This window comes from Podarcis filfolensis (assembly GCF_964270895.1).
Source record: "Podarcis filfolensis genome assembly, chromosome: 4".
NCBI classification, from domain to species: domain Eukaryota; kingdom Metazoa; phylum Chordata; class Lepidosauria; order Squamata; family Lacertidae; genus Podarcis; species Podarcis filfolensis.
This window is the reverse complement of record NC_139607.1, coordinates 25,249,907-25,270,188: the sequence shown is the minus strand read 5'-3', so window position 1 is coordinate 25,270,188 and position 20,282 is coordinate 25,249,907. Positions and strand designations below refer to the sequence as shown.

At 41.8% G+C, this 20,282-nt stretch overlaps 1 protein-coding gene across 2 annotated transcripts in view; it reads left to right on the top strand.

Moving 5' to 3' along the window:
* Positions 1 to 20,282, top strand: part of NALF1 (NALCN channel auxiliary factor 1) — a 340,027-nt gene that overhangs the window by 303,622 nt on the left and 16,123 nt on the right. The window lies entirely within an intron of this gene.

Here is a 20,282-nt window from a genome sequence, read left to right as displayed (position 1 = left end):
GAGGGATCGCTGTGCAGTGAAAGCAGCAATCCCTCTTGCTGTTCTGGCTTCTGTGATAGCTGCGCAGCCTGCATTCGCTCCATAAGACGCACACACATTTCCCCTTACTTTTTAGGAGGGAAAAAGTGAGTCTTATAGAGGAAAAAATACGGTACTTTCCATGTGTTCTTTCCTTGTTCTGTGTCCAGTGAAGAGCTTTGGTTTCCAGCAGTACATCATTTCCAACGGGAGCCAAAACAATTCAAACCTGTTCACATTCTTGCAGACCTGAAAGTGTTTCCTGCACTTGATGAGATTGTTCTAATTTTGATACACAGTAGGCAGATGCAAAATGATTTGGCTCTCTTCATGAGCTAGCTGATGCACAAGCCTCTTTAAATGGTTACATTCCTGGACTGGGAATCTGCTGCATGTCCACAAACTTCCACTTCTCCTTTCTCCTTACCGCATGTGCCCTACTTAACACAAGACTTAATAATCTGTCAAATCAGTTTGCTGCGATGTCCTAACCAAGAAGCTTATTTGAGCCCTTCAAGCCAAAATTGCAAATACAAATAAAACCGTGGTTTTCAATCGTGGTTTGTTGGGCTCATTCAAACCACAGTTCAGCAATTTGAATGGCACATAAAAACTGTGATCTAAGAATCAAAGAAAATTTATATTCACTCAGTGGAGGTTGTGGTATATTTTTTATTTGACAAGGAATGTGCTGATTAAACCAGGGTGTAGCATCTCCTGACAATACTTCCTTATCCTGTGTATCTTTACCCTGGTTACTTTTTTAGAATGTAAAGTGTGGGCAGAGAATTAATGACTTACCCAAGGTAATCTAGATGCATCCATGTTCTTTGATTGGAGAGTCCCATATGTAACATATAAAATGAAATTCAGCAGTGCAATGATTTTAGAAATTCATGAAACTTTCATGTGCAGAGGCAACATGGCTCTGGTATAACTCAACTTAGTTATGCAAGGGGGTACAGTTTGGCTTTCCCCATCATTAAAAAAAATCCTGATAGGTAATGTTATTTTATCATTCTTCCTGGTTATTCCTTTTTATTCACCCTGCACTTTCTGTCTTACTGCTCTGAACTCACCCGTAGCAATGTCATTCCTACTAAGAATTCTGTCTACCTGTAGTATCTAGCTATGGTTTAACTCTGCATTCACACGTGTGGAATCCACTTTTGTCACCTTCTGGGAGGAGAAACTGGTCTTTCCTTGCCACAGTTTCAATTGTGATAAAACTTGCAAATTTACTTTGAGCAGACTGCTGCAGGAAAGGGAAAGACGAACAAGTGATGATAGCTCTAGCATCCCTGAGAATGTTGTGTCTGCACACAGCGTATGTGAAAGCCAAAGACAGGCAATAGCATGTTGGTATATTATTATTATTATTATTATTATTATTATTATTATTATTATTATTACTACTACTACTACTACTACTACTACTACTGCCTTTTCATTAAAATGGTCCAAGGGGTTGTTCAAAACCTACCCAGCAAGAACAACTATAGACCCTTGAAGAAAGGCCAGATTTAACAGCACACACAAAACTACCATTTCAAATATCTATAAAACAATTTGAGACAGTAAAAATCAATTACTGTCCAAGGCTTAGGCAAAGAAATGTATCGTGTTTATCAAATATTATATGCTTATCTGCCATATCATAGCTTGGCTTGATAAGAGTCATTGCGCGAAGACAACTGCTTTATCAATCAATAACTTCATGTATTGTTTGAATAATATAATCTGTGGTGTTGCCTTCAGCCTTGAAAACAAATTGTCAAGATTGGGCTTGTAAGCCCCTTCCATAATGAAGACCTGGATGATGTCTGAAATTTTTCATCCTATTCTTATGCAGACGATATTTCACATTTAAATCATATAATCTTTGAAAGCAGCATACCAGCTGAATAGTTGATTCTGCACTTCATAGTAAGATGCAGTCCACTGATACAATAACAGGTGTGTGATGCCAGCATCAAGCTTCCATAGAATATGAAACAGATATAACATGCAGGCAGTTAACTTTTACCATTAGGACTTGTTCAGTGTAGATACTTTTTTAGTCTTTTGATGAATCCTGACTAGTTACCATGCTATTCCAGTAAAGAGCATATGAATAACTGAATCATATGGAACGAGGGAAAGTTCCTAGGGTATCTCTGTGTCATGGAAATATCCTGTGGCTTTGGCTAGCCAGGAAGTGACATGTGATATGGCATTCTCAGTAGCAGCCCCTATTAGGGAGCTTCCTCCTGATTCCTGCTCAGTTGTCCCTCACTCTGGCTATTCTTAGGCACACCATAGAAACTTGTTTATTCTGCCTGTAATTTGCAGTTCCACAAAGAATTCCATTGTCCAAAACAACAGAATGCACCTTTGTAAAAAAATATTATTTGGATTAAGAATGTGCTTCCTGACTAAATCTAATGCTTCAAGTTCATGCTTTCCATTTGATGTTCTTGGTCTGTATGCAGAAAGTGAATTCGTGTTTGATAGAGTCAGAATTCATTTAATATAAGAAAGAGAAGTTAATACTAGTTGTCTCTGGAGAGTCCTTGGAAAATGAATTCTTAGTAGAAGAGTCTCACATGCTCTTGATAAAAATAAAAGGTGCTTCAAATTGGGGGAAAGAGAGTTGTGAAAGGCTGTTTTTACTGCATCTATATTTTACCAGTTTTTAACTGACATTATTATCATCAATATTTCACTGCCTGACATTTAAAACATGGTTTAATCTTCAGTTTTCTTCAGAACCACTTTGCTCATATTTATTTTGGATATTTCCACTATCTTAGACTGTCAGAATCATTTCAGATATTAATCAAAGGTGTGTTTGGATGCTACTTTGTCTCCTGTTTGCATACAGCTCCCATCCTATGGTGGCTGTATTGGCTTCTGGGCTCAAATTGAAGTAGTTTTAGCTTAATTCAGCTTAGGATCATGTAATTTTCCCAGACTTTTTGGTTCCATATAGGTTTAGTTTGGAAAGTGATACAAACTTCAGTGGCCCTGGTCTTGGATTCCTCTCACAACTTTGTGAGTACAAGAGACAGGGCCTTTTCTGTGGTCGTCAACACATCTCTACAATGCTCTCCCAGAAATCCGGCAGGCTCCCTCTTTGTGTCTGTTCCACCAATTATTGAATACATTATTCTTACTTAGATTGGCTTTTAATGTGCAACACTCAGGTCTATAGTACTGTACCCACCTGCCCAGAGTTGGGGCCCATTTAGCTTAATGGTACTTACCGGTAACTTCTGAATAAACATGTATAGGATTGTACTGTTAGCTTTATTGCTTTAATCGTTTAACCTTGCTACTATAAGGTCGCGTGTGTGTATATAAGAGAGAGTGAGTGAGTTGTGTTGTATGTTTTTTTATTATTTTTAGAAATCATAGAATCAGAATTGTAGAGTAGGAAGGGACCTTGAAGATCATCTTCAATGCAGGAATTGAAACTGCAACCTTGGCATTATCAGCACCACGCTCTAACCAACTGAGCTTGTTAGTTGTATTTGCATGTATTTATTTCCTGCTATGGAATTGCACCTGCAGAAAGATAGGAAATTGTGCCCACTGCCCACCATCCTCTTCCTAGATGGGTATTGAATGCTGTGTGGAAGAAATTCTGGCTTAGAAGTTCTACTTACAAATTAGGACGTGACATTTTTACAGAATGACATAAGCATGAAGGATATATTGCGATGTACAAACTAGACAACTCGACTTCTCCCCCTCTCCCACCATTCTGTCCCATGCTTTACAACTACAACAGCTTCTACTTTCCTGATACAGAACATTGGGGCTAGGGGAATAAAATATTATTGGAGGAAACTGGTTATGTGGACATTTTGGTCTGGGTTCATCTCTTCAGGGAGAGAGACAGAGGAAGTTTAGTCTTGTTAATCATGCTGGATCTCTCAGTGGTTTTTTATTCTGGTGAACACAGCATGCCCTTGGATTCTGTCTGTGGACTGAGGGTCAGAGGCACTGGATTATAGTAGTTCAACTGCTACCTGTGTCCTGGGCAACCCCAGGACATCCCTGATAAGTTAATTCTTTATTTGACAAAAGAACACACTTACAGCAACTCCTGTGGTACTCCAGATACACACACACACACACACACACACACACACACACACACTTCCAGCCTCAAGGCAGCTGTCCCCAGGTCTGTGTCCTGCAGAGCAGTTGCAGCAACAGTGGGACACCCCCCGCCTTCTTTATGTACTCTTGCTACACAGAAACCATCATTGCTCTTTCCTCTTCACTCCAAATCTAATGACTGCTTCCAGCATGTACATTAAACATATACATTAAACATATGCTGCTATGCAGCACCTTACGGTTAACTGCCAGGGGGCTGAGGCACAGTCACTCAACGCCACTCGAAGGAACCGTCTCTGCAGGTTGACAGGGGCTGGCAGGGCTCTGACAAGTGTGTGGTGGAGGCAGGGGGGCCATGAAATTGGCCCAGAAGAGGGGACCAGAAGTTTATGGGGGTTGGTGCCACCCATGAGACGGGTCAGGGGGAGGAGGAAGGCTCAGAGCAGGGGGAGGCAGATGAAGGTGTGCAGGATGTGTTGGGAGCAGAAGAAGAGACTGTTCAGGTGAGGGACAAGCCAGTCAAATCCCTCTTATCCCCTGCTGCACTGACTCCTAGTATGTCTGCCTGTTCTGGATGCCCTTGGAGCAGGTACACAGTCTGAGAGTATTGTTTGATCTCTCTTTCTCAATAGAAGTCAATTGACCTCTGCGGCATGGAGTGCTCACAACCAGTTTTTTACATCACTGTTAGATTACTGTAATGAGTTCTATGGGCTTAGTTGGGACTCTACAGCTAGCGTAGGCTGATGCGGCAGAGTACTGAGTGGTATATCTGGCCCTACACATTTATGCTGGTGCTTAAGGACCTGCACTGGCTGCTTGTTTGCTACCAAGCCAAGTTCAAGGTTTCATTCTTGAGATATAAAGGCCTAAAGCGCTTGGGACTAGCATACCCAGCAGACCACTTTCCCTGCTATGGGATAAGCTATCATAATAAAGGCTAATAAACGTTAGATGTGATGCCTAGTTGTGGCATCTTGCTTTAGTCAATTGCAGCTCTGTTTACTTATTTTGTTTGCTAACCATCACATTAAGATGCACAATGAAGTGTCATATTGTACCCTAAGGGCAGATTTCACTATCTATGCATTCAGTAAACAGGCAGCAAGATAAGTGCTGGGTTGTGAACAAGTGGTAATACTTGTGACAGGCAGATACTAATATCTTTGTGTGCTTGGTGACTTTCCACAACGAAAAACCAATCTTCATGGTAATCAACAGTGATGGCAATTTCACTGGCACTCTGTTTAGAAACGCTGGTGCAAAAGTATTCTTCTATTAAATTTTAGCAAAAAGCTATATACTGATGAGGTAAAGCTAAGTTAGGGCAATACAGTTGTGATTTACTAGTCTACTTTCTCTACCCTACTTTTAACTGATAAAATACAATCTGCTGATGTGTTTTGTTATAGTAGCTTATAAATTAACTGGTGGAAATATTTATAATCTAGAAGAAATAATTTATATGCTGTAAAACTAAACAATTCTCCTGTAATATTAAGCATTTGTGTACCTAACAAATAATAGCCTATCATAAAACTCAGGAAGCTCTCAATGGAAGCCCTGCAGACAATATGCATTCCTTGTAATAGCTTGATTTAATTTGGCAGATAGGATTTAATGCAATAAATTCTTCAGATTTTACCACAACTGAGTTTAATCTTACTTGGGGGGGAAATGACAGTGGAAAAGCACAGATGCAATCTGTATTTGTCCATTTTTTGTCTTTTCTAAATTCAAGTTACTGTAGCTGTTCTGATAGATGACACTTTGGTATTTTTCTCATGTATCTTTTTAGATACATACAAACCAGAATGAAGGCTATAGAACAGCTCAGAAAAGGAAAGGCACAGACCTTTTCATTCACAATATTTGATTTTTTTTAAAATAAACTTTACATGGGAAGGAAAGTAGATTCAAAAAGAAAACCTTAGAACCAAATTGCAGAATCAGGTATGACCCAATTGAAATCAATATAACGGAACCATCAAATGGTATCAAAGTACCACTGATATCAGAGGGCTTCAGATGCACATAATGTTGTATGAAATGTGTATATAAGCACTGTGTCAGAGAACACATAGTAACAAGAGGTACATGGTGTGCAAATGTCAAGTGTACAGGGAATGAAGTATCATATCCAGCTACTTTGTCAGGTATATGTTCTGCCATACAGAAGTGGTGTGTGTGTGTGTGTGTATAGAAGAAAGCTATTGTAGTCATATTTTGCTTGTGGGTTTCCCATAGCCATCTGATTAGCCACTGTGGAGGCTAGAAAGGGCTTTAATGTGATCCATCAAGGTTCTTCTTCTGCTTAGTAAAGGTAAAGGGACCCCTGACCATTACGTCCAGTTGTGGCCGAGTCTGGGGTTGCGGCGCTCATCTCGCTTTATTGGCCAAGGAAGCCAGCATACAGCTTCCGGGTCATATGGAAGTCATATGAACCTAGGGCTTGCTGATCGGAAGGTCGGCGGTTCGAATCCCCGCGACAGGGTGAGCTCCTGTTGCTTGGTCCCAGCTCCTGCCAACCTAGCAGTTTGAAAGCACATCAAAGTGCAAGTAGATAAATAGATACTGCTCCGGCGGGAAGGTAAACGGCGTTTCTGTGCGCTGCTCTGGTTTCGCCAGAAGCGGCTTAGTCATGCTGGCCACATGACCCGAAAAAACTGTCCTCGGACAAACGTCAGCTGCCTCAGCCAGTAAAGTGAGATGAGCGCCACAACCCCAGAGTTGTTCACGACTGGACTTAACTGTCAGGGGTCCTTTACTTTTACCTTTTAAATAATGGAAATTTATATACAGATGCAAATTTAGGAAGCACTATAGTTAAAATAGCAAGGCAATACATCTCACCATTGTTGTGAAGACCATGACCAGGTTGTCTGTGTGCCTGTTCAGTCTCTGTCCAGCTCCTAACTGTTGAAGCGACCCTGCTGTCCCTTCTTGGTTATCTTTGAAACTGACTTGGACCAGGTAGCCCTTCAAAGAGAGGACTCATTCAAGCAGAATGCTGTCCTCTGAGAGAACTTCAGAAAAAGGACTGTCCTATGCAAAGTAGGAGTTACAGCCAACCTATGCAGATCCCACTTGCTAGTTCATTTGTCACTTGGTACCTGATTACTGAAACTGAAATTGACCAATTCTATGAAGACTTACAACACCTTATAGAAGCGACACCAAAGAAGGATGTTCTTCTCATTATAGGGGATTGGAATGCTAAAGTAGGGAATCAAGAGATAAAAGGAACAACGGGCAAGTTTGGCCTTGGAGAGCAAAATGAAGCAGGGCAAAGGCTAATAGAGTTCTGTCAAGAGAACAAGCTGGTCATCACAAACACGCTTTTCCAACAACACAAGAGACGACTCTACACGTGGACATCACCAGATGGGCAGCATCGAAATCAGATTGATTATATTCTCTGCAGCCAAAGATGGAGAAGCTCAATACAGTCAGCAAAAACAAGACCTGGAGCTGACTGTGGCTCGGATCATCAGCTTCTTATAGCAAAATTCAAGCTTAAACTGAAGAAAGTAGGAAAAACCACTGGGCCGGTAAGATACAATCTAAATCAAATCCCTTATGAATACACAGTGGAAGTGAGGAACAGGTTTAAGGATTTAGATTTGCTAGACAGAGTGCCTGAAGAACTATGGATGGAGGCTCGCAACATTATACAGGAGGCAGCAACGAAAACCATCCCAATGAAAAGGAAATGCAAGAAAGCAAAGTGGCTGTCCAATGAGGCCTTACAAATAGCAGGGGAGAGAAGGCAAGCAAAATGCGAGGGAGATAGAGAAAGATACAGGAAATTGAATGCAGATTTCCAAAAAATAGCAAGGAGAGATAAGAAGGCCTTCTTAAACGAGCAATGCAAAGAAATAGAGGAAAACAACAGAATGGGAAGAACCAGAGATCTGTTCAAGAAAATTGGAGATATGAAAGGAACATTTCGTTCAAAGATTGCCATAATAAAGGACAAAAGTGGTAAGGACCTAACAGAAGCAGAAGACATCAAGAAGAGGTGGCAAGAATACACAGAGGAATTATACCAGAAAGAAATGGATGCCTCGTACACCCCAGGTAGTGGGGTTGCTGACCTTGAGCCAGACATCCTGGAGAGTGAAGTCAAATGGGCCTTAGAAAGCACTGCAAATAACAAGGCCAGTGGAAGTGATGGTATTCCAGCTGAGCTATTTAAAATTTTAAAAGATGATGCTGTTAAGGTGCTACACTCAATATGCCAGCAAGTTTGGAAAACTCAGCAGTGGCCAGAGGATTGGAGAAGATCAGTCTACATCCCAATCCCAAAGAAGGGCAGTGCTAAAGAATGCTCCAACTACCGCACAATTGCACTCATTTCACACGCTAGCAAGGTTATGCTTAAAATTCTACAAGGAAGGCTCAAGCAGTATGTGGACCGAGAACTCCCAGAAGTGCAAGCTGGATTTAGAAGAGGCAGAGGAACCAGAGACCAAATTGCAAACATGCGCTGGATTATGGAGAAAGCCAGAGAGTTCCAGAAAGACATCTACTTCTGCTTCATTGACTATGCAAAAGCCTTTGACTGTGTCGACCACAGCAAACTATGGCAAGTTCTTAAAGAAATGGGAGTGCCTGATCACCTCATCTGTCTCCTGAGAAATCTCTATGTGGGACAAGAAGCTACAGTTAGAACTGGATATGGAACAACTGATTGGTTCAAAATTGGGAAAGGAGTACGACAAGGCTGTATATTGTCTCCCTGGTTATTTAACTTATATGCAGAATTCATCATGCGAAAGGCTGGGCTGGATGAATCCCTAGCCGGAATTAAGATTGCTGGAAGAAATATCAACAACCTCAGATATGCAGATGACACAACCTTGATGGCAGAAAGTGAGGAGGAATTAAAGAACCTTTTATTGAGGGTAAAAGAGGAGAGCGCAAAATATGGTCTGAAGCTCAACATCAAAAAAACGAAGATCATGGCCACTGGTCCCATCACCTCCTGGCAAATAGAAGGAGAAGAAATGGAGGCAGTGAGAGATTTTACTTTCTTGGGCTCCATGATCACTGCAGATGGTGACAGCAGCCACGAAATTAAGAGACGCCTGCTTCTTGGGAGGAAAGCAATGACCAACCTAGACAGCATCTTAAAAAGTAGAGACATCACCTTGCCAACAAAGGTCCGTATAGTAAAAGCTATGGTTTTCCCAGTAGTGATGTATGGAAGTGAGAGCTGGACCATAAAGAAGGCTGATCGTCGAAGAATTGATGCTTTTGAATTATGGTGCTGGAGGAGACTCTTGAGAGTCCCATGGACTGCAAGAAGATCAAACCTCTCCATTCTGAAGGAAATCAGCCCTGAGTGCTCACTGGAAGGACAGATCGTGAAGCTGAGGCTCCAATACTTTGGCCACCTCATGAGAAGAGAAGACTCCCTGGAAAAGACCCTGATGTTGGGAAAGATGGAGGGCACAAGGAGAAGGGGACGACAGAGGACGAGATGGTTGGATAGTGTCTTCGAAGCTACAAACATGAGTCTGACCAAACTGCGGGAGGCAGTGGTAGACAGAAGTGCCTGGCGTGCTCTGGTCCATGGGGTCACGAAGAGTCGGACACGACTAAACGACTAAACAACAACAACAACCACCTGATTACTAATGATTCACGGAATGTCACAGCTTTAATCACATGTGTGTTCCCCCATTCCCCGCCAAAATGTGCGGTGGTTACCTAGTCTCATATCTCAGTATGCAGCTTATATATCTTGCTCTTGTTTAAGAACCCAATTTTATTTTTTTATATAATAAAAAACACCTGTCATGTTTCTCTGCTCTGGAATCCATAGAAAATTGATTTTTCCACCACTTCCACAGCTTCCCTTGGTTTTCGTGCAGCATAAGCCAAGACCTATGTTTTATTGAATCGAACCCTTAGACAGTACATCATATTTTGGAGAGGCAACAATTCTGCACTTGAGACCTACACTCAGTGTGAATTCTCCAGAGGACTCTTTCTACCCCAGCAGTTTGACATACTGTCCCTTTTACCGCTTTGCCGTGTTTAACAGTTAGAAGTAGAGAGGAAGGGCATGTAAAAGCAGGAGAAAATGAAAAGGAGACTGAACAAGAGGGGGAAAGGGTCTGAGTCTTTGTATTTGGAATGTGGGTAAATGATCCTTTGTACATTCAGGTAGTTTGATGCACAGTCAACATTCTAGGTTGCCATGTTTGCGTACTTCAAAGGGCAGTTAGAAAGAATAACACGACGACACACTGTGAAAACAACACAATCAAGAAACATGTATTAATAGTAACCTAAGGGTTATTGTTCCTCACATTCTCTGGGATGCTTGCAACAATGTACATTACATACATCCTGATTATACTTGCATTGTTTATGTAGTTTCCAGTTCCAGCTGGCCTTATTTAATCAGAGTTGACATTATTGCAATGTAGATCTACAGCTGAACATGAGAAATGAAGAGTGACATAATAAGGACTATTTCCTTGGTTTCTCATAAAGAAGCTTTCAGTTGAGTCTTAGTGATAACACAAGGATTACTCAGTGTTGCTGGCTACCTTCTTTCAGGAGAGAAAATGATGTCTCCCGGCACAATGTATTCAGAAAACAGTACTTTGTTTCGATGCAGAATTTGCAACTTATGAACCATTTGTGACAGATTGATATTGATTTTGCAGGCTTTGTATCCCCTCACCCTACCAGGGTAAAATATAGGCCTCCCTGCCATTGAGTGGTTTCCCTCTCTCCTCTAACACCTACAAAACATTTTGAAACATGAACAGTGACTTAGCTTTTATTTCTTCCCAAAGCAACTTTGTGAAACAACATCATATTAGCTCGGAACAGTCTTCTTTTAAAAAGCATGTTTATTTCTTTATTGAAAGTTAAAAAGCACATAATTATATGTGCACTAAACATGGTGAGACGTAAATAAAAGAGAGAAAAAGAAAACGAGAACAGCAGCCATGTAGAAGGGAAAGTAAAAAAAAAAGGGGGGGGGGAGAGATCCCAAAACTGTATACTTTACAAAGTTGTTATTATACTTCACCAGATCTTAACCTATTACATTCGTAGCTTGGAAGTTGAATGGAATCCGTTCCGTAAGTCTGTTCAACTTCCAAAATGTTCGGAAACCAAAGCTTGCCTTCTGGTTGGCTGCAGGAAGCTCCTCCAGCCAATCGGAAGCCACAGAAGCCCTGTTAGACGTTTGGCTTCCAAAGGAACATTCAGAAAATGGAACACTCACTTTCAGGTTTGCGGCGTTTAAGAGCCAAACTGTTCAACTTGCAAGGCGTTTGGGATCCAAGGTACGACTGCACAGTATTTGTAAGAATGGATTCCAAATATCGTTGAATTAGTCCATGTCTAGTCCATGTCTAATTAGTCCATGTTCATATGTTGCGAGTTTGTATAAGTCTTCAATCCAATCGTAGAAGGGAGCTGCATTTTTATTTTTCCAATTCATCAGTATCGGTCCTCTTGCTGTGGTAAGGGCCCAGTCTTGACCCAGTTTTCCTTTGGCAGACATGTCAATTTTTCAGAAGCTTTGAAACCATGAGGGCAATATTGAATATTGAAATACTGAGGAAACTTAAATAGGTGTGGTTCTTACTTCCTTATCATACCTAGGTAAAGGTAAAGGGACCCCTGACCATTAGGTCCAGTCGTGACTGGCTCTGGGGTTGCAGTGGTCATCTCGCTTTATTGGCCGAGGGAGCTGGCATACAGCTTCCGGGTCATGTGGCCAGCATGACTAAGCCGCTTCTGGCAAACCAGAGCAGCGCACGGAAACGCCGTTTACCTTCCTGCCAGAGCAGTACCTATTTATCTACTTGCACTTTGACGTGCTTTTGAACTGCTAGGTTGGCAGGAGCAGGGACCGAGCAACAGGAGCTCACCCCGTCGCGGGGATTCGAACCGCCAACCTTCTGATCACCAAGTCCTAGGCTCTGTGGTTTAACCCACAGTGCCACCCGCGTCCCTATCATACCTAAACTTTAGTAAAAGAACATAAAGTATAATGTGCATAAGGCAGCTAACAACATATTAAAATAGCCAACAAAGCAGCCAGCCGGGTGGGACCAGATTGCTTAGTTGGTTTTTCCAATAAGGAAAGAAGACCAAGACTATTCTCTGGTTTCCCCCCCTGGTTACCAGCAGTGGCCACCATGTTGGAAAGCAAAGTAAGTAACACAGGCCCACCTTGCCAGCTACTACAGCAAGGCCAGTTACATGCCTGAGAAACATGCACAGTGGCTGGTTGATATGCATATTAACTGCTCAACTTATGTCCCCCTTAACATTTACATGAGTGTTGTGTGCTGTGCAGCTTGCATTTCCCCATGGCAACTATTTCTTAAAACAGTCTTTAGAAGCTGGAGAATTATAAATTCTAGCATTTAGGACTTTCTTGGGACTCTCAAAAGCTACAGTATGGTTCTGCTGTCATTCAGATAACTCATACCAGTACTGTATATGTCTACTCTGAAGTAAACCCCACTGAGCTCAATGGGAACTACTCCCAGGTAAGTGTCTGTAAAGGGACTTGGGTGGCGCTGTGGTCTAAACCACAGAGCCTAGGGTTTGCCGATCAGAAGGTTGGCGGTTTGAATCCCCGCGACAGGCATGGAGAATGTGCATAATTGCCCCATGAGAAGGAAACTGTGCATATTTGCTGGCTATAATATCTCAAGCAGGCCTTTGGTTATTGACTGCACTGTAGTTTACCCCTCACAGAACTACAGTTCCCAGCAACCCTTAACTGAGGGAAAGAACATGCTTTGAACGTGCCTTAAAGGTACAGTGTGTACACAGCCAAAATACCAACTTTGACACTGTACCAAAGCTAGATTTTTCATCGATAATTACTGCATTTTGCAAAGGATATATGCATGCCTTTATTTTATTTTCCTGTGTTTTCATTTTGCATTTTTAGTATCGCTAGGAGCCTTAGAAGCTGGAAGTGGCCTAGGTCTCCCTGGGCCTCTGAAAGTGCCTACAAATACCTGAAGATGTTCAATATTCTGGAACCTTTTAAATCACTTTTCCAACACCAGGTTCTAAGAGTATGACTAAAGAAATAGTCCTGGAGTATGCTATTATTTACCAGTGATAAATTATTTACCAAGATGGAGCAGCATATTAATCAAACAAATAAACAACACTGGCTGTGTATGGTAATGAAACAATATTGAAGCCTCCGAGCTTATTATAAAGTGTAATTGAATATCCAACATTTACGCTACTCCTTCATTACATCAGCGTTTATTTTCTATGCATACCCCCCAATATAAAATATGAGTTTGTATGTGCGCAGTAATATGCACACATTGTTTCTAAGCCCAGATAACACCATCTTCATTTGGTTTACTATAATGTTTTTATGGTATCTATTTTCAACTCTTTCCTTTCTGGAGGTCCCAAATTGCAAAAGCTAAGCTATTCACAAGAAGGGCAGGGTAGACAGCTATTGGGTGCAGCTGTGCTTTGGTTAATATTGGCTGCAACAGCTTGTGGTTGCAACACGGGTTGTGCATATTCACTTTCTATTCATAAACAGAAACTTGTGTTGCTTATTTTGATGTAACTGGCCTTGCTGTAGTAGCTGGCAAGGTGGGCCTGTGTTACTTACTTTGCTTTCCAACATGGTGGCCACTGCTGGTAACCAGGGGGGGAAACCAGAGAATAGTCTTGGTCTTCTTTCCTTATTGGAAAAACCAACTAAGCAATCTGGTCCCACCCGGCTGGCTGCTTTGTTGGCTATTTTAATATGTCGTTAGCTGTCTTATGTTATGCACATTATACTTTATGTTCTTTTACTAAAGTTTAGGTATGATAGGGACGCGGGTGGCGCTGTGGGTTAAACCACAGAGCCTAGGACTTGCTGATCAGAAGGTTGGCGGTTTGAATCCCCGCGACGGGGTGAGCTCCTGTTGCTCAGTTCCTGCACCTGCCAACCTAGCAGTTCAAAAGCACAACAAAGAGCAAATAGATAAATAGGTACCGCTCCGGCAGGAAGGTAAACGGCGTTTCCGTGCGCTGCTCTGGTTTGCCAGAAGCGGCTTAGTCATGCTGGCCACATGACCCGGAAGCTGTACGCCGGCTCCCTCAGCCACTAAACCAAGATGAGCGCCGCAACCCCAGAGTCATCTGCAACTGGACCTAATGGTCAGGGGTCCCTTTACCTTTAAGTGTCTGTAGGGCTGCAGCCTCATCAATCTCATTAGATTCTCATAGGGTCTCCCATCTGCTATCATCTCCCATCCTATAGAACATTACATGGGGTTGGCCTAGGATGCAGTCTTTCTTATGGCTGAATCAAATATTTCTGATGATTCTGGTAGAGTCCTCATGTGTCACACTTCAGGATTCAAGTAAAGAGCCATTTGTTTAAAAGCCATCATGTATTTAGATTGTTGTCACATCAGCTGTAATTGTGTGGGTTTTTGTTTTCTCTCTAATGTGGAAGGTGTTCTAATTTTATTTATTTATTTATTTTTTTGGTAACAGCCTGAATGTTAATGATTTCTCTTTTCGGTTCATTTCTGTTTTGATAATGGTGTATGCTTATTGGATATTTTGATTCATTTTATAATAATGTGTAACAAAACATCAAATTAGAAAAAGAAAGCTTCCTCATATGAAATGTGTGCCGATAGCTGTAGATTTAGGAAACTTCTGTCTCCTGTGTTAAGAGGTGTGGGAGGGGACTGGATTATTGATTTGAAATGGGAGCTCTGAAAGCTCATAACTTTGGGAATATACTTTGGATTTTCCCTAGGCCAGTGAAAGGCATGTAACGTGAAATATCTGTGATTTTCACATACTCATAACTTGCAAAGTTGTTTTAAAAACTGTACCTGTAGGTGGATGTAAAAATAATTGCAAACAGTGGGAGCTCTGCACCTTGAACAAAATATTTGCAACAGGTATAACTTAGCCATTTTCCATTAGATATTTCTGAAATTCGAACAGAATCATACTTCTCCCTGGGCCAATTCAACATGCCAATTTTTATACCGATAGGACAAATTGTCTTTATTTTATAATGAATCATTTTCCAGTCTTCCTCTCCTCTCAGCTATAAACGGTAGAACATTGAAAATGCCAGCTGCAGTGTAATATCTTGGGATCACCCAAGAAAGATGTTTAGCAGGAGGTTCTGGGCCAACAAAAGAGTTTAACTTACAGTATTTGTATGTTTTCCAGTAACAAGGTTTTCTGGGTGCCTTGCCTAGGTAAAGATAAAGGGACCCCTGACCATTAGGTCCAGTCGTGGCCGACTCTGAGTATGCGGCACTCATCTCACTGTATTGGCCGAGGGAGCCGGCATAAAGCTTCCGGGTCATGTGGCCAGCATGACTAAGCCGCTTCTGGCAAACCAGAGCAGCGCATAGAAACGCCGTTTACCTTCCTGCCGGAGCGGTACCTATTTATCTACTTGCACTTTGACGTGCTTTCAAACTACTAGGTTGGCAGGAGCAGGGACTGAGCAACGGGAGCTCACCCCGTCGCAGGGATTCGAACCACCGACCTTCTGATCGGCAAGTCCTAGGCTCTGTGGTTTAACCCACAGCGCCACCCACGTCCCTTGGGTGCCTTGCCTGATCACTATTAAATAGTGATCAGGTTTTTTTAAAAAAGCAGCATTAAAAATGTCAGTGGCAGCAAGTAAAAAACTAGAAAGATGCACAACAATGCTAAATGTACACAGCAGATCTGGAATCCAGTGTATTAAGATCACATGAATCTAAGGTGCTTGAAAACATACTGAAAATAGTATTGACAAAAAGACACTAGGTACAGTAAGCTTCTCTGGGAAGGGCATTCTCAAATGGTTTGCCACCAATGAAAAGGCACTCCAGATCTCAGGATCTGGGTAGTTTCGCCTCCCACACTCCAATGCACAATAAATTTATGGGACACATTGCCCCAAGATGAGGTCATGGCTGCTAGCCTACGGCCATGTGGATTATGCGTTTGTCTTATAGGATGTATAAAATTATGCATGGGCATAGAGAAGTTTTTATTCCTCTCTTGTAATATTAGAACTTGGAGACATCCAAATGAGCTGAATGTTGGAATATTCAGGACAGACAAAAGAAACTACGTCATCAGAAAGTGCATAGTTAAATGATGAAATCTGAGCCCAAGTAGTAGTGTTGACCACCAATTTGGATGGCACTAATAGAGGATTAGACAAATTTATGGGATATAAGGCTGTCAACACTTTTAGCCATGACGGCTATGTGATACCTCCATGTCAGAGGCAGTATGTCTCTGATTGCTGGTTGTTGGAAATCACAACCTGTTGTGCTTTTGGGTTTTCCATAGGCATCTGGTTGGCCACTGTGAGATGAAGAAGCTGGACTAGTTGGGTCACTGGCCTTAGTGAGCAGACTGTTGCATTCTTATGAGCACTATGTAAAGTTTAGAACACTATTGCCTATTCTGATGGGCAGATATTCTGGGTTTTGGCAAATATTCTGGGACCACTGGCATGCAACCGATGTGCTTCGCCATTCAGCCAAGGCACCTCTCCCAAAACATCTGTAAAGCTTAGATAGCATGGGAAAAGGATGGTAGCTCTATCAGCCCTGATAGATAAACAGACGCCTCCAGGTTTATGGGACAATATGCCTCTGACTAGCAGATGATGGGTTTGGAGGGAGAGTTGTTGTTTTCGGGCCCTGCTTCTTTGCTTTCCAGAAAGGTGGTCAGTGTGGGAAATGGATGGTCTAACCCAGAATAGTGTTCCTGTTGTTCTTAGGCTGATGCCATCACCAGTGTATGGTGCACTGAGAAAATCCACTTAGCTGCCTCAAAATATGCCACCTCTGCTCACAATGTATCAAAGTGTGGAGGAGAATACTCTTCACTAAGATGTCTCAGTAGCAGAAGCATAGCAGGTCCTCTACTGCTAGTTGGAAGGTAGCAATTGACTTGTAGAGTGGGTGGTTTCACCTCTCCCGTTATCAGCAATGCCTAGCTGCTCTTAGGTAACTCCTTGAGAATCAGCAAACCCCTTTCATTTGCTACTGTGGAGTCGGATTTTTACAGCAATAATTTATTCAATATTTGTATTTTTCCCAACAGGAGATGCATAAGAGATAAGATCAGCCAAGGCACTGAAAGCACAAGGGTTATTAGTTTCATAGCTAGCTGTTTCGAAAGCCAGTACAATTTTTAAAAAGCTCTTATCCAAACAAAACAAAAGTTTCACCTTGATTTTTTTAGCCTGTAAATAACATGTTTAAGCTAACAACAACATGGGAGCTCTCCTTAAGCAATTGATATTGCATTTGTAATGGGAATATCTTTCCCTGCAAGGTACAATGACAAAAATCCAACTGCAAGTGGTAATCATAAACCACAGATTAGCAATAGATGTTTTTTTCTTTTCTTAGCTGGTCACCTAGCAACTTTGCCACTACCTGCTGCCATTGCAAATAAGCTGAATATAACAGCTTTGTGGGTAATTACAGAAATTAAACTTTTACTGACACAAATTAAAACCAGAACAGATAAAATGAAATGGGTTTAAATTGAACCAAGTTCTCTAGGAAATTATCCCTTTTCAAGCTCCCAGCTGTTGAATTTGCAGTTCCCTCCTCCCTTAAGTTCTCATTGTGCTTTTTGTGAAGGCTAGGTACAGAGAGGAAAAAGGAGAAACAATCAGTTAGTCTATACTGCTTTTTACAATTGCCAGTGGAAGAAATGTACTTACTAATCCTCTCAGAAATGCTTAAATGACCATCATCCAACAGTTTAGATAAGAATAATAATATTAAGAAATTGTATGAGGCAGTTATTTTTCTGGGATTCATTTATTTAAATGAGCATTCTGCCCTCTTCTAAGGGCTCTGGGCAGGTGAGATGTTTAAAGAAACAGATTAAAAACATCTAAAAATAAACACCCCCCCCCCAGTAAACAAAATATACCTTCTATTGGCTTCATCCCCAGTTTTTTTTTAAGTGTATTGTTTATATTTTAAAAAAATTACCTCCCACTTTTTAAATATACATATAAACTCAAAGCAGCTTATGACATTAAGGTTCATATGTATAAACAAATCAAAGCTACAAATGAAAATCTCAGCCCCGTCATAAGAAAGATCTTCTGGGATATTGTTTAAGATTTTGTAAAAGAAGCCCTTGTAATGCCAATGTGTTTCCTGAGGTAATCTGGGGGTTCTCTAACTCCAGAAGAAGCTCAGGGTGCAGTTCATCTGTGGACTTCTTGGGTTGGTAGATTTCTTCATAGTACACACAGCATTTGCTTATCTGCCAAGGGAGAGAGGTCTTGCATGTAGACTTGCCAACAAGTATGCTGGGGTTCGCTGGGCTGGAACTTAGTTGGCAGGAACAGAGCCCTGCAAACTGAGGTGGAGGACCGTAGATCACGGGCAGATCCTGGCAACAGAATATGGTGAATAGCGAGTGGAGCAAGATCCCAACTCAGAAAGCCAGAAAGAGAGCGTTGGGATGGAATCTGGCGAGTTGGTGTGATAGTCTGGTGAAATACGACTGGTCGTGGATACATTTACAGTTGTGAGCAGCTACTGAGAATGACTGTTGACATGCCTCTGCTGTTCAAATATGGATGGTGAACTTTAGTGAAAGTGCTCATTGGTAGTGCTATTTTTTTGGGGGGGCGTGTCCCGGAACTCACCACGAATGCCTTCCTTGTATGGCAATGGCGTTCACCTGAAAGGTGAACTAGAAATTGAACCCCCGGTCATAGGATTAAATGAAAGGAGATGTTCTCAAATGTGTATAAAGCCCAACCTATTCATGAAAGCATATATGAAGATTAACTGGTACAGGTAGAAAAGTATTACGTCTAAGCATGTTATTTAAAAAGTAGATCAATATGCTCTTGAACTACACTGCCAGAAATATTTGGGGTGGAGGGCTCACTGTTATGAAATCCAAATTAATTGTCCTTCCAGTTGTTTCTACGTATGTCCTTTCATCCCGAGAGTTTAGATGTTTAAGTGATAAAAAAAATGGAAATAGTAAATTTATATAGCATGACACCTAAGTGATCAAAGGAACCCTGTAGCACATTGCTTTTAGCTGCTATACCTGGGTTTTGATCTTTAGTTGCAGGGAACCAGCACCACCTTCTGTGAATATTTGTGATTGACTTTACATGGTGAAACTGCAGCAGGCAAACTGATTGGCGTATCATTTCTGGAAGCTCTTTCTTGTATTTTGTTTCCATTGTTCAAGTATATAACTTTGCCAAACTGATTTGCATTCACTCTGCTAAGGGGACTATTCAATGGACCAAAATCCTGTACATGCAGACAGAAATCACTTTAAAATCTGGGCCTGGCAGCCGGCAACAAGGTAGCTGAAGAGGAAGCAGGTTTCGCCTCTTCCTCCAGGTGTTGCTGCTGTTTGGAAATGGCTCTTAACTCTCCAGTGCATTCATTTCCCAGATAAGCTCCACCAGCCATACCACAGTTCCAGTGCATTTTGGCATATTAAATCTGAATTAAGCGCATGAGCTCACATTTTCTGCTCCCCGATCCCATTCTGGATCTGGGATCTTTGGGCCCGATGAGAGAGAGCCAGGGGCCATCTCTCCCTGCCCAATACCACAGCTGCTCCCTTCACTTCCCCATGCAAGTGCAATGGAGTCCTTCATCTCACTGATGTGCTCAGCTCCTCATCTCTCTACCGTCTTGCATTCTGGGGTCCTGGAATATCTCATTGGGAGTCCCATGCCTTGCATATTAATGTGAGGTTAGAACTTTAGATAAGCGGGAGTTAATACAGCGTGCTGAGGAAGTCCTGGCAGAGATTCCAAGTGCTTTCCTTTTTTAAAAATGGAGAAGACTAGCTGAGATTGCAATATTAAAGCCTCATCTGGAAGCACCCAGCAGCTTAGATTCAATGCTAGTCCTACTCAGAATAAACCTACTGAAATTAATGAGCCTAAATTAAGTCATATTCCTTAACTTCAGTGGGACTACTCTGAGTAGGACTGGCACTGAATGCCACGCAGAGAGTAAGGTTTGGGCCCTATGGGCATTGTAGGGTGCTATCTCCCTGAAGGACCTATGCGGGAGCAGTGGACTTAGTTTGGTTGTCTTGCTGAGGCACAATAACAAAGTGAAGCCAATTCTCCAAACAGGTCTTCT